Source organism: Strix uralensis, chromosome 5, assembly GCF_047716275.1.
Source record: "Strix uralensis isolate ZFMK-TIS-50842 chromosome 5, bStrUra1, whole genome shotgun sequence".
NCBI classification, from domain to species: domain Eukaryota; kingdom Metazoa; phylum Chordata; class Aves; order Strigiformes; family Strigidae; genus Strix; species Strix uralensis.
The window spans coordinates 85,990,394-86,002,722 of record NC_133976.1 but is presented as its reverse complement, the minus strand read 5'-3'; the positions used below and the strand labels follow the sequence as shown (position 1 = coordinate 86,002,722).

At 44.9% G+C, this 12,329-nt stretch overlaps 1 protein-coding gene across 6 annotated transcripts in view; it reads right to left on the bottom strand.

Moving 5' to 3' along the window:
* DUSP16 (dual specificity phosphatase 16) overlaps positions 1–11,156 on the bottom strand; it is a 65,069-nt gene extending 53,913 nt beyond the window's left edge. For 2 of the 6 annotated variants that reach the window (XM_074872076.1, XM_074872080.1), the window contains exon 1: positions 11,034–11,156. The gene's annotated coding sequence lies outside the window, so the exon portion shown is untranslated. The other 4 variants (XM_074872077.1, XM_074872081.1, XM_074872078.1 and 1 more) reach the window with 3 other exon arrangements.
* Between the last annotated feature and the right edge of the window lie 1,173 nt (positions 11,157–12,329).

The window sequence follows — 12,329 nt, the reverse complement described above, 5'->3', positions numbered from 1 at the left end:
CCTTTGGCTGCTCCAAGAACTGCCGTTAAAGAGCCTCACACACACGCAGGCACCCAACTGATGGGGCAGACTGAGGGGGTACACTCCATGGCAGCTTAAAACAAGCTCAGTCAGGGCTACCAGAGAGCAGCCATGTGCCTTATGCCAGCTCACATTCAGTGAGCTGACTCAAAGAGCTAAATCAGTCACAAACTAACTGTACAAACAAGTAGAATAAACAAACACATCAATAAACCACATCCAATTTTCAGTCATTTCTGGTTCCCGGCTCTAGCTCACTGTGGGATCTGAGAGCCATTAAAAGAGTGAGTTTGCAATGACAGTGGCTGGGAAGACAAGAAAAGACTTGAGCGTTTACTTGGGGTAAAGTAACAAGAGTTACTTGAGCATAACTGTGAGCATTTGGTGCCACGCTGCACTAACTTGAGAGCTCCACCAGTTTCAGTGGATCCGCACTAATGTCCTCCCATTTCACTTTTATGGCTACTAAACTTATTTATTTTGGACAACAAGGGTAACAGCAAGTTGGGCACAACGCAGAAGAAAGGAGAGGATAGTCTACAGAGTATATTACTTCTCAGGTTTGTCTGTGTGTCAAAAATGCAGGTAATTCAAGGAGCAAACGACCACCTAGAGCCTATGGAACAAACCGTATGAGTCATTTCTCATCTGCTTCAAGGAAAACAAGAACAAGTCAGCTCAAACAGCAGAATAGGCTACTTGTGAGTTCATTCTCTGACTTGGCCTCAAGTGAAGTATGAATAGTCATAAAAACTACTCTAAGCAGCAGACGCGGGGCAGCTGCTAGAGGCAGAGGGACTGTGTCAAGCAGCTGGACTCTATAACCTTTTCTACTAGCACAGCTGGAAAAAGACACTCTGTCAATAGCCTTTAGACTACTGTTCTTCTGTTTTGTGTATTTAGGTTGAAGCTCCTTGTGGCACTGACCAGTTGTACTTACAAAGCACTCACGCCACCAGCAGTATATAACATAACCCAAAAATGTTAGAAGACAAAGAAGCAGGGCCCTGGGCAAGCTGTTACATTTCTACCTGCAATGTAGTTAGAGGACATCAGTCTCTTAAACTGGACATATTCTAGAAGCAAACACAAAATCTGTCAACTTTTTTTTTTTTTTTTTAAGATAAAAGCTTTTCTTCCATCTAGAATAACTACATACGTACCTGATTTTAAAAAGCCAACAATAAAACAGCAACTCACAACCGAAGATCATTTTCCCCACTCCTTCCCACCCTTCCCAGTTGCCCCAAAAGACACTTCTTTACGTGGATTCAGGAGCATGCTATTTGAAGCTTAAGTCTCTGAACGTCACAAATTTCCAACGTGAAGGCATGGTCTATTGTACAACGTTTTGAAATCAACTCATTCTTAAATATTTACAAATGCCTAGCCAGAAAGACCAAATAGACAAACCCACGCAATATTATTCTGTCAACAGCCGCCACACATTCTAATCCAGCATTTCCAGTTTTTAATATATATCTTCAGTTACATGAATTATAAGCCAAAATACGGACTCAAAAAGACAAAACATGCAACTCATTAGTGTTTAACAATCTTCAGAAGATATCTTCTAGATGCACAAATAGTATTTACTACTATGAACCCACTGGAAGGTACACCTTTCCCTGTACTTCCTATAACTTGTCATTAGACTTCACTGAGACAGCCTGTCAAGTGGCTTTTTCTCATACACACAGAAAAGAACTCTTTTGTTATCTACTACTACAAACTTAGTATTAGTAGCCAAAGTGGAACGATCTTATCCTGTTGTCACATTAGAACTACATTTTCTGTGATTTAAAAGACTCATTTTCATGTGGAACCAACACAGAACTTCTTTCTTCCTTTTTAAAAATATCTTTTCATCTCTGTTGACGCTATTTTGTTCTTTTTTTTCCCCCCTTTATTTAGCCCATATAGGTCTATTTTTCCAACATCTGATCAATACCTCTTCTTTCCCATTATTCCCTGTTTTTTCTCTCTCTCCAGTTCTGTTCCTTACATGTGTCCCTCTTCTAGTATTTCCACAATGACAGAAGTTGACCCTAATACCACACAACTTTTGGAACTGGACATACTGTTTGAAAATTACAGCTCCAGAAAGCGACAGGCCTGAATATTTTTCCCCTGTAGTGCAATTTAACCACATTTTGAGTAAAAGCAGAAGGATCACAGCTCTTCCAGATATCAGAAGATAGTACTGCATTTCCAGTTAACCATTTAAACATAAATCAGAACACATTTTGCAGAATTCTGAACTCAAGGAAGCCTATTTTACCACTGGTTGGTGGTTTAATTACTCCACCTTCATCATGTCCCAAAGCAGCTGATCATCTTGACACACATCTAACCCCACCTGTCCAAAAAAAGTAATGCTATTTTCTACCAATAGGTAGACTTCCCCAGCTGTGATATGATGTATAACAACTGCCATTCAAAAAGGAGAGACCTTTCAAAGAGGAAGTTACACTTGCAGATTCTCGCTTTGCCAACATAAACGGAAAAAACAGGTAAATAAAAGTGATAAACAGCCAAGTAAGAATAATGTTTGACTGCACTGAAAAGCAGTATCACCAGTTGGGCCAAATATTAAGCATTCAGTAGAAATGCCTTTGGTGGATGTAACAGTAAGATTTTTGTAAGTGTACTTTACGACTTAGTTAAGCAAAGATACACAAAAATGTGCTATTACTGAATATCTAATCCATTATCAGGCCGGTTCCAAGTCAAGGAAAGTATAATCTTAAGTGATTTTTTTTTTCCCTTAGAACTCCTAACATCTATTATATGCTTAAAGTTTTCTTTCCTTTTTTTTTTAACCCAAAATTGAACTGGAGACCACGCATGTCAATACTGAGGTATAACTATTTGCTGAGCATGTACACACAAAAAAATTTAAATGTTCAACATCCCTCCCAAGTTAATCCATAACATAAATTCTTGGCTTTGAAATATTCGAAGACTTAAATCAACACAGTCTTGAATTTTTTTTTTAATTATTCATCAAGCCATGAAAGCCATTTTCCTGCCAAAGTAGACAGCCTCTTCAAGGAAGGGGGGGCAGGGGGGGAGAAAAAAAGAGGAAAACCACCATCGAAGGACTTGGCAACCTTTAAAAATTCCCCAAACAAACACTGCATCTCTCTAAGCTAGCATTTGCTAACATAGTCACTGTATTCAGCTTTTTTTGTGTGCCTGCCACTAAGCAGCATGTACGAACAGATAGTCCCAAAGCTTCCTGAAAGGACAAGACCTGAACCTTTAACCTGAATCAGTCCCCCCTTCCCCACCCACCCACCTCCCCTATTGCATTACCTCCTTATTGTTGACCGAAACAGTAGACAAAGTCAGCAACTGAAAAGAACATTCTGCCTATTTTAATGCAAAATCTTGAAAATCCTCACCACAGCTCAATTAGAAAGACTAGATGATCATTGGTTGAACCCTCTCAAAATCCTGTAACTAGAAGAAAAAGATTATGTGTTAAACAGCAGCTGTATTTTCACTTAGCTATGCAGACATTTCATAGCCACTTTGCCATACTGGCTTATGTCTGGGCGTTTGAATAAAAATAGCTAATGTGCTTGCTTGTTACGCCATTAAATAAAGTGCACAAAGGAATTGCCAGGACTGTTTTTGCCCGTGAAAGGCAGCGGTCATTAATAGCTTGTATTTGCAGAAGGCTGTCAGAGGAACAGCATGCCTGAGCTTCCTCCACAGCTTTCTATAGGTTTCACCATACATGAGGCAACAGGGGAAAAGACACTACACATTTCCTCGTTCCAGAACAGGTCACACCTGCAGGAGAGTTGGCAAGTCATGCAAGCCTCAGCTGGAGAAAAAGATTCGAGTCCTGTAAATCTGAGGGGGCGGAAAGATGTGGGTCTCTTCATGGAAAGAGTATCTTGGGAAAATGTGCCATGACAGCATTAGCATTAGTTAGTTTTTTAACACTTTTGCTGTCCTGACGAGCATCTTGAACATTTGCACTTGTATTACTACTCTTTTTCATCCATTTTATGCTTGAAGGAGTTAACTTTCTTTCAGTGATATTTTGAGAGGCAATAGGCAACAAATGGGCTACTCATACAATCACGTCTGGGCTGGATGAACAGATTTTTCAGGCATCTTCAAATAGGTCCACCTGGAAATCACAGCAGAGAGGCAAAGTGAGCCACACTGAGGAAATACGCTTCATCAACTGGATAGTATCCAAACATAGATCACCTAACAGGCATAACGGAGGACTGAGAAGCTGACAGCACGCTCACAACGTGTCAACCATGAGAAAACAGGGATTTTCACCAGCTGGACAGGACAGCTTGCTCCACCGATCAGGAAAAATATATCATCATACATATTCGGATGCAAAGTTACATGCAAGAAAAGCCAAAACAAAACAAAGAGAGATACTGAGAAACAACCAAGGTACGGAGGAAAGTATAAGCAGTTTTATTGGCTTGTCTAAATATGCCCTAGAAGGTATGGAACTATGAACCTATAGACCAGTCGTTGTTGACTACCTCTCTTCAGCGAGGCCTCAGAGCACTCGCTGCGTAAAGCTTGAGAGCTTTTAGGAAACTGAAATGGCATGGGAGTATCCTGGGAGAAAGGAGAGGAAGGTACTGGGTCCTGTTGCTATGAGAAGAGACTTGCCATCAATGCAGAATTCCAAACAGACTATGGGAAGAGAGATTTTCACAGCCTATCCTCACTTTGGACCTTGGAAGGTCTTGGGAAAGGCAGAGGGAGCTCTACTAAAGTGGTCACACGGTTTGCCTTCTGCTAATCTGGATTCGGTCTAGTGTGTACTTTCAGACTTATCTGGACCTAACAACACATCAACCCAATGCACTAAGATCACTGTTGTACTTTTTTGCTGGAATATTCTTTGGCCTTGCTTAAAAACTGCAGAGCTTTAAGAATCTTTGTTGAAACCAAAATGAAGTTTATTTTGTTTGCTCCCCAAGTATTCCTAGTAAGAGGCCTCTACCTAAATTATCTTATTTCAGAAAGGCACTTCTGAGTATGGTGTCGTTTGAAGACAGATGCCTAACACAAAGTTTCTTCCCCCTCCAGCTCTCTTCCCTCCCAGTTTTCCAGAGCTCAAACAAGACACCCATGAAACTGTCAGGCCCAGCAGAGCTAGAAAGCGAGAGAAAACACTGAGTCCCAAACATAATTTTTAAAGAAAGAAGGTATGAAATCTCAACACCTAAGCAGGTTCCCACACATAACAAAATACTTGTGGGAACTGTACGGATGACAGGTCTTATACTTATTCCAGACAGCAATAACACAATGAGCAGAAAGTAACCTCATGCCTGTTCTTTAGGCAAATGTTCGTGGTGCTTATGACCCACCTTTGAAATTAAGACTTGTTTTATTAGCGGGATGGCATGCTGAGAGAAGCCCTCTGAAGTGTAGTTCAGACTCTTCGCATGTATTCGGAAGATGCTTAAAGGACTGTATAAACTTCGTGAAATACACACTACCAAGACAGTCACTCCCCTGCAAGCACCATCTTGCAGGTACAAACCCAAGTCCTGACATGGGAGTTGAGTCTTTAAAGTGTGGGATGAAGGATTCTTATACCTAGCAATCAAGAAGCAAAAACAACACTTGGGCTATTAAAAGCATGGTGTTTCTATCTAAACGTTATGAATTATTCAGCCTTGAAACATGCTTTACTAGGGGTTCAGTAGGAGCAAAACGCAGTACCGTATCAATTTTATCCAGAATAGTGTGGGGGGAGGGAGAGTTTCTTTCCTATTTTGAGAGCAATATCTATGCTACACATGCAGAGCCAAAGCCTTCTGATCCAGCAGGCTGAATACATACTAGTTATTCAAACTCAAGAACGTGTGCATAAAAGGAATTTCATACAATTAGTCTCTGTTGTCCTCCTCGTTTTATGCTCTCTGTCAAGTTCTCATTCCAACATTGCTACATTACACACTCAGACCCATCTTTCTGCCTCCCACAAGGCCTTTGGTAATATAAAAACCATTAGACAAGCAGGCAAGAATGTCTAAAAAAGAGAGTATTTGTACAAGACACTGATCTATCATTTAGTCAACAAACAGGCTCAATTCATAAATTATTATAGCAAAGCAAAATCAAGTGAAGCACAATGAAAATGGGTAACACTGTTCTACTTGCAATATTAGAAACCGTGTGACAGTTTTTTGCCAAACTAATGTAATGGAACACAGTTATGATTTTATAAAGAAAAATTTTCATACTATTTTAGCAGACTGTCCCTCTGGATAACACGTAAAAAGATCTTACGGAGTAAAAAAAATTATATTCTCAACAATGCCTCTGCATACCTCCACTTGTGTATCTTTATTTGTTAAACAACTGACAGAAGTTTTTAAACTTGAAACCAAAGGAGAGCACAAATTTACCTGAGGAGGTCTGTGCAAGGGACTGATCCTAGTTTCTGAGAAACAGGATGAAAACTTGTACTACACAGGGCAAAATTAGTTCCAAGAACACATTAAAGAGAAGCTGTATAAGTTACTGGCGATGTATGGCTCATATTGTGACCGAGAAAGAGCAGAGATAACTAACTTCCTCTCAAAGAAGGACCTTGTTTGAGCAGTTCCTTTCACATATTCACGCAGCACAAATGTTACAGCTTCGGACAGTGCAAGCGCAGAGAAGCGGCAGCACAGAGCTCGGGAAGGTCCGCGGCAGAAGACATCATTCAGCATCCCCACAGCCCCACAGGAAACCTCCTGTCACTGAGGCAATACTCTTTCCCCTCTTTCCTAGCCTGTCCAATTATTAATTTGGGGTTTGTTTTTTTTTTCAGCTGCCGGAGCATTTCGTAGGGACACAACATGGAAAGCTGCCAGGCTTCCCAAAGCCAACTCCGAGTAGGTCAGTCTTGGCTCAGCAGCAGACCACATAGCACAGCAAAAGGAAACATGAGGCCTTGAACTCACGCCCATCTTCCCTCTCGTCCTCCATACACACACTCTAGATGCAGATTCTCCTTGATCACTGAGGAATAGTAATTCACTGGTGGCCAACATCATCTCCACTGGAGACCGTGATAGCTGCCAACAGGCCCTATCCATAAGCAAACAGAGAGCTGCTCAGATTAAAACTATGCAAACCCAGAAGTTAAGATGCCAAACTTTACCATTAGTGTGTATTTCTGGCTTCCTTCAGACGTTATGGGAAGTTACACAGTAACTATAATGGAGATTTCTTATTTGCAGCTGCCAAGCTAATGCCAGTCTAAAGATCAGGTCCGGCGAAGGAGAGAAGTTGGCAATAGGAACTTCCCTGTTCCCACAGCCGTCTTCAGACGGCAGCAACACTGCAGTAGCACGGGGCATCTCAGCTTCCAGCCCCGCTCCAGAGCCAGTTTCATCTCAATTCACTCAGTGTCAGGGTGGTGATACCACTATACAGGTGATAAAGACAACCCTGAGGACAGGGTCCCCCAGGTAACAACTAGGAAGAAGTCTGAAGTTACAGTGTTTGCTTCACCTTCACGCAAATGAATCATAGAATCATTTAGGTTGGAAAAGACCTTTAAGATCATCGAGTCCAACCAAGTGACTCCTGGTCTTCAGTTAATCGCTGGCTTTAGTCCAGGCTGACATCCTGGCCACCCATCACCTACGACTTTTGATTCATGTAGAAAGTAGAGGCCACCTATGCAATCGACAGCCCTAAAGAATGATGCATTACCCTTTGCTTATGAAGGGGGACACCAAATAAATCAGAGACATATTACTGGATATGTAGTTACTGATATTTAAAATATTCTACAGAAACCCTCCACATCACTACACTAAATCTGGAAGCAATCCGTGAGGAATTGTAGGGAAAGTGAACGTATGAGGGACACAGCTACTTCCCTGTTACCCAGAAAAACAGCTTCCTGATAATTCTTCTTAAATAATCATTACACAACCATGCACAAAATACTACAGGATTGCAAGAAACATTTAGTCATTTGATCAGCATAACAACAAATCTGTGGAGACAGATTCAGAGGCCAAACCCACGTTTCTTCCTAAGGGTGAAACAAAAGCAAAAAAGGATGTGCCAATCCTTCCACACCTCATCCTTTGACAGTAACTACTCTACGCCATCTGGCTATTAAGGATTGTCAGCACTTGAGGAATATCCATGATGCTTTCCTGACTGCTCTTACAGGAAAGGAAAAAAAAAAAAAAAAAGTCCTAGAAAATTCAACAGACATACTATGAAGTGAAAGCTATCACCCTGCCTCCGTTTTCTTGAGGGAAAAATGCTTCAGCTGTGCTTAATGTGTTTCTTAGAAAATCTGTATTTTGAAAACAGTGAAAATTCCTGAATAGGTCTGGGGATTAAGGTGTTGAACTTTGAAAAGACAGGTGACTGAACAAGGCCCTCACCCTGCACACAGCTCTTACTGCACAACACGCTGGAGCAGAGCTCACTTGAAGACCAGTACAAGTAACAGAAATCAACAGCCGATTTGCCTATTCGGCATTTCTTACGGAGGGCTAGAAGAGAGCCTGAATTTGTCCTCTGAGGGCTTCTTAAGGCCTAGATGAATCACTTATCTTAAAGGCAGAAGAGCGGCTGACCCGTCCCACCATCCAGCTCCTCTTGTGGGACTCCACTCCCCCATCTCCAGCTGCTGGCTGTGAACACAGAGGCACAGGGCTCCCAGGGCAGAGTCATTTTGCCAAGGAAGGTGCACAGGCACAGGGCAGATACAACCACAACTCCTCCCACGGGCTGAGGGCTGGCGCGGACCCCAGAGGAGTGGGGGCTGGCTTGGGAGACAGAGCTCCTAGCGAAATCCATTTAACACATTCCTGCGCAGCTTCTGCTGATACCGTTCCTATGGACAGTTGAAGCTATTCTAGCTAAAAACAAACATCCTTGCCAGGCTAGGTGCCTTTGCTGAAAGAAGAGCACGCATTTTACAGAAACAAAGATAAACTGAGCTCACTGTCTCTACAGAAGTTTTTCTGGTGTGATTTTGTTCCACTATATCTGCTTAGGTAGTTAACAAAACCAGAGCTACTGGAGCAGGAATGTATTTACATGTCTTTATACAACATGTACATTTTTAAATGCTTGGTTGGGCTTATTAAACCATACCGCTACCACCTCTAATTAGCACAGGAACTGGCACCTTCTCTGCTGCTTTTACTTATTTGTTCATTTAAAAAGAGGCTTTGAAATTGTGTATTAAGATACACTGAAGCATTATTGTATGAAACAAGCGTAATGATGACAATTTATTACACCTCAGACATTTTTTATAGATTCCTTCCTAAAAATATTAATAAGCATACTCAGTAAAGGCAGAATTTACTTTTGAATATCACTATTCTTTGTATCTTTTATCATTAAAAATTAAAGCTAAAAATACGTGTACACCCCCCCTGTTGCATACTCGCTCCACATTCAAATAGAAACCCCCAGACAACCAACATAAACAACTGTGATGAATGCTTCAATCTCCAATGGGCAGTGGGATGAACACCATAAAAAGAAATTAAGACTTACTATTTTTCCACCTCCCCTCAAAACTCAAGAGTCTAAACCAACTCCTGTTTGGTCAGTTGTGACTTTGTAAACTCTGTATCTCCCAAACCACATGCTGCCAGGAATAGCATAAATCTCAAAAGCAAGGATTACAAAATCATTTTGGGGTTTTGGTTGGTTTTTCTCTTTTTTTTCTTTTGAGAACCCCAACATACATCCTTACAAGGAGAAACAGTTCAATCTGCTTTCAGCTTTCAAAACTAGCACAGATCTATTTATTCTGCTGGGTATACACCGAATGTTTGAACAAAAAAAAGTTAGTCATAGGTCACACAATACAGCTCGCTATGACTACACCCTTTGCTTGAAGGAAAACCAAAAGATCAATTTTCTATTTCAACCAGCTGAAACGACAATAAAGGAAAGTAAATTCTCCTGGCTTTTCTTTTCTAAAAAAACAGCTTCCCATCTGACATCTAACCAAATATTTTCTGGCTGCTGAAAAATCCTACCATTGGTCAGGCTCTGCAACAGGCACATCCCATACACCTGGTTCGGGAGGCACTGATGCGCGCTCAACTCCTCATCCCCGCCACTTCTACGGGGGAAAAAAATATAAATTCAGGGGAGAGCATCTGTCAGGCCGCATCCTGGGGCCAGCCACGGAGTTACGGGTTTACGGGAGCGCAACACCAGGTTAACAGTTTGCAATTTGCTTCGCTCCTGGACTCCACAGCAGCCCTCCATTTTGTCAACTGCCTCAATTTAAACCTTTTCCAAGTTGAAGGTAGAACTTCCAACACTTCTTCCGGAGCCCTCCGGGGCTTTAAAGCATCCTCAACCATTTTAAGCAGTGGGAAGCCTGTTCGGAGCCAGCACTGTACTAAGTTTAGAAAGGCAGGCGCGCACGCCGAAGCTGATCAGCAGCCGCCCCAAACATCCCCTGCAGACGGTTTTGGGGTGCGCTGAAGGAGTCAGCGCTCTCTTGCTCATCCCTTCCAGCGGCGAGCTGCCCCCCTGCCCCGCACAAAAGGCGCCCGGCTTTCTCCCCCCTCTCCCCTGCCTTTACGAGGAGAGGCAGGTGGCTATCGGGAGGTGAGAAAGGACGAGGAAGAGGAGGAGGAGGAAACGGCAGGAGCCTCCGCGAGCAGCAGGTTGGGGGAGCGCGGGTCGGGGCGGCCCGTCGGTGTCGGTACCGGTACCGTACCCCCCCCCCCCTTCCCCCCGTTCCTTACCACCTGCGGAGGCGGCCGGAGCCTGCCCGGGCTGAGGCAGCGACCTGTCGGCTGCGGGCTCTCTCCTCCGGAGGTGAGGGGGCGGCGGGGAAGGGCATGCGGGAGGGAGGGCTCCCGCCGCCCGCCTCTCCCTCACCTCCCTCCTCCTCCTCCTCCCCGCCCAGCCCTGCCCGGCCCCGCCGCGGCCCCCCCCGCGCCCCTCCCGGCCTGCCTTCCACGGGGCAGCCGCGGGTGAGGGGTCCCTGCGCTCTTCCCGGCACTTACTGTTTCACCCCCCGTCTGTCTGTCTGTCTGTCCCCTCAGCAGGGATAAAAGTTGTCGCCACCGGCCTCGCCGCTGCCGCCTGAAACAACTTTGTCTCCTTCCAGCCGCTGGGAAAGCTCCTCTTTTTCCTTCTTCTTCAATTAAAAAAAAACAAAACAAAACAACAGCAATTTAAAAAAAAAAAAAGAGAACAGAAAAACTATATTAGGCTCTTTTTTTTTTCAAGAGGGGGAAGCGTGAAGGTGGGAGGGGAGAGGAGAAGAAAATGGAAACATTTGGAGCTTTTTTTTTTCCTCTCTCCTTCCCCCCCCCCCCCCCCAAGATGGCTTGAGAAAATTAAAAGGGGACAGTGATAGGGGAGAGAGGGGGAACACTGAAAAGCTCGGGAGGGGGGAGAAAGTTATGAGGTTTGGGGTTGGTTTTTTTTTTCGTGGTTTGTTTTTTGTTTTTAAAGCCTTCGGTTCCCAGATCCAAACGATTACAAACAAACGGGCCGAGCAGGCAGGCACAAGGAGGGGAGCGAGCGAGAGAAAAAGAGTTTTGCTGGTCAGTAAACTTCAAGCTGCTGGGATGAGGTCATTGGTGTAAAAATAAAGCGATGGCGTCATTTGAAACCAATCCCAGTGAATGAACTCAGCCGGGGGGTGAAGGTGGGGGAGAAGGAGAAAAGAGGAGGAGCGGGGAGAGAGGATCCCCGCGGGGAGATGGAGGCGGCCGCCGCCGCGCAGCCCGAGTGGCGGAGAACGGGGAGGGGGGGGGTGTCTCACGCCGTCCCATGCTGTCACCGGGGGGGGGGGGACACGCGTCCGCTGCCCCCGACCTCCCGCCGCAGCCGCCGGGCCGGCCCCTGGGAGGAGCCGGGGCCGTGGAACGATTCAACCGAGCCGCCGCCGCGGCCCTTCCCCGCCCTTCGCCCGGCCCGGGGTGGGAGGGAGGGGGGAGGCTCCGCCCGCCATGGCCCTCGCCTCCCCCCTCCCCTCCCCACAGCGGCCTCAGCGTCCCCCTCCAGCCCCGGCGTCCCCCTCCGTCCCCACACCCAGCCCCGAGGCGGGCCCGTCGCCCTGGGCCTTGCCGGGCATGTGGTGCAGCACGACGCCATGGCGAGGCCTGTCCCTCAGCGGCCTCCCCTCACCGCTCCTGCCGCCGAGGCCCATTGTGCTCCAAGCCACCAGCTAAAGGGCCTTCGGTGGCTCCGTACGAACTGCTCTGGTCTTTTGATGAAATAACGCTGTGCGGTGCGATGCAGAACCGTTAAAGCGTTAAGGCGTCAAACCCTCCTGTGGTAGTGTTGATGTG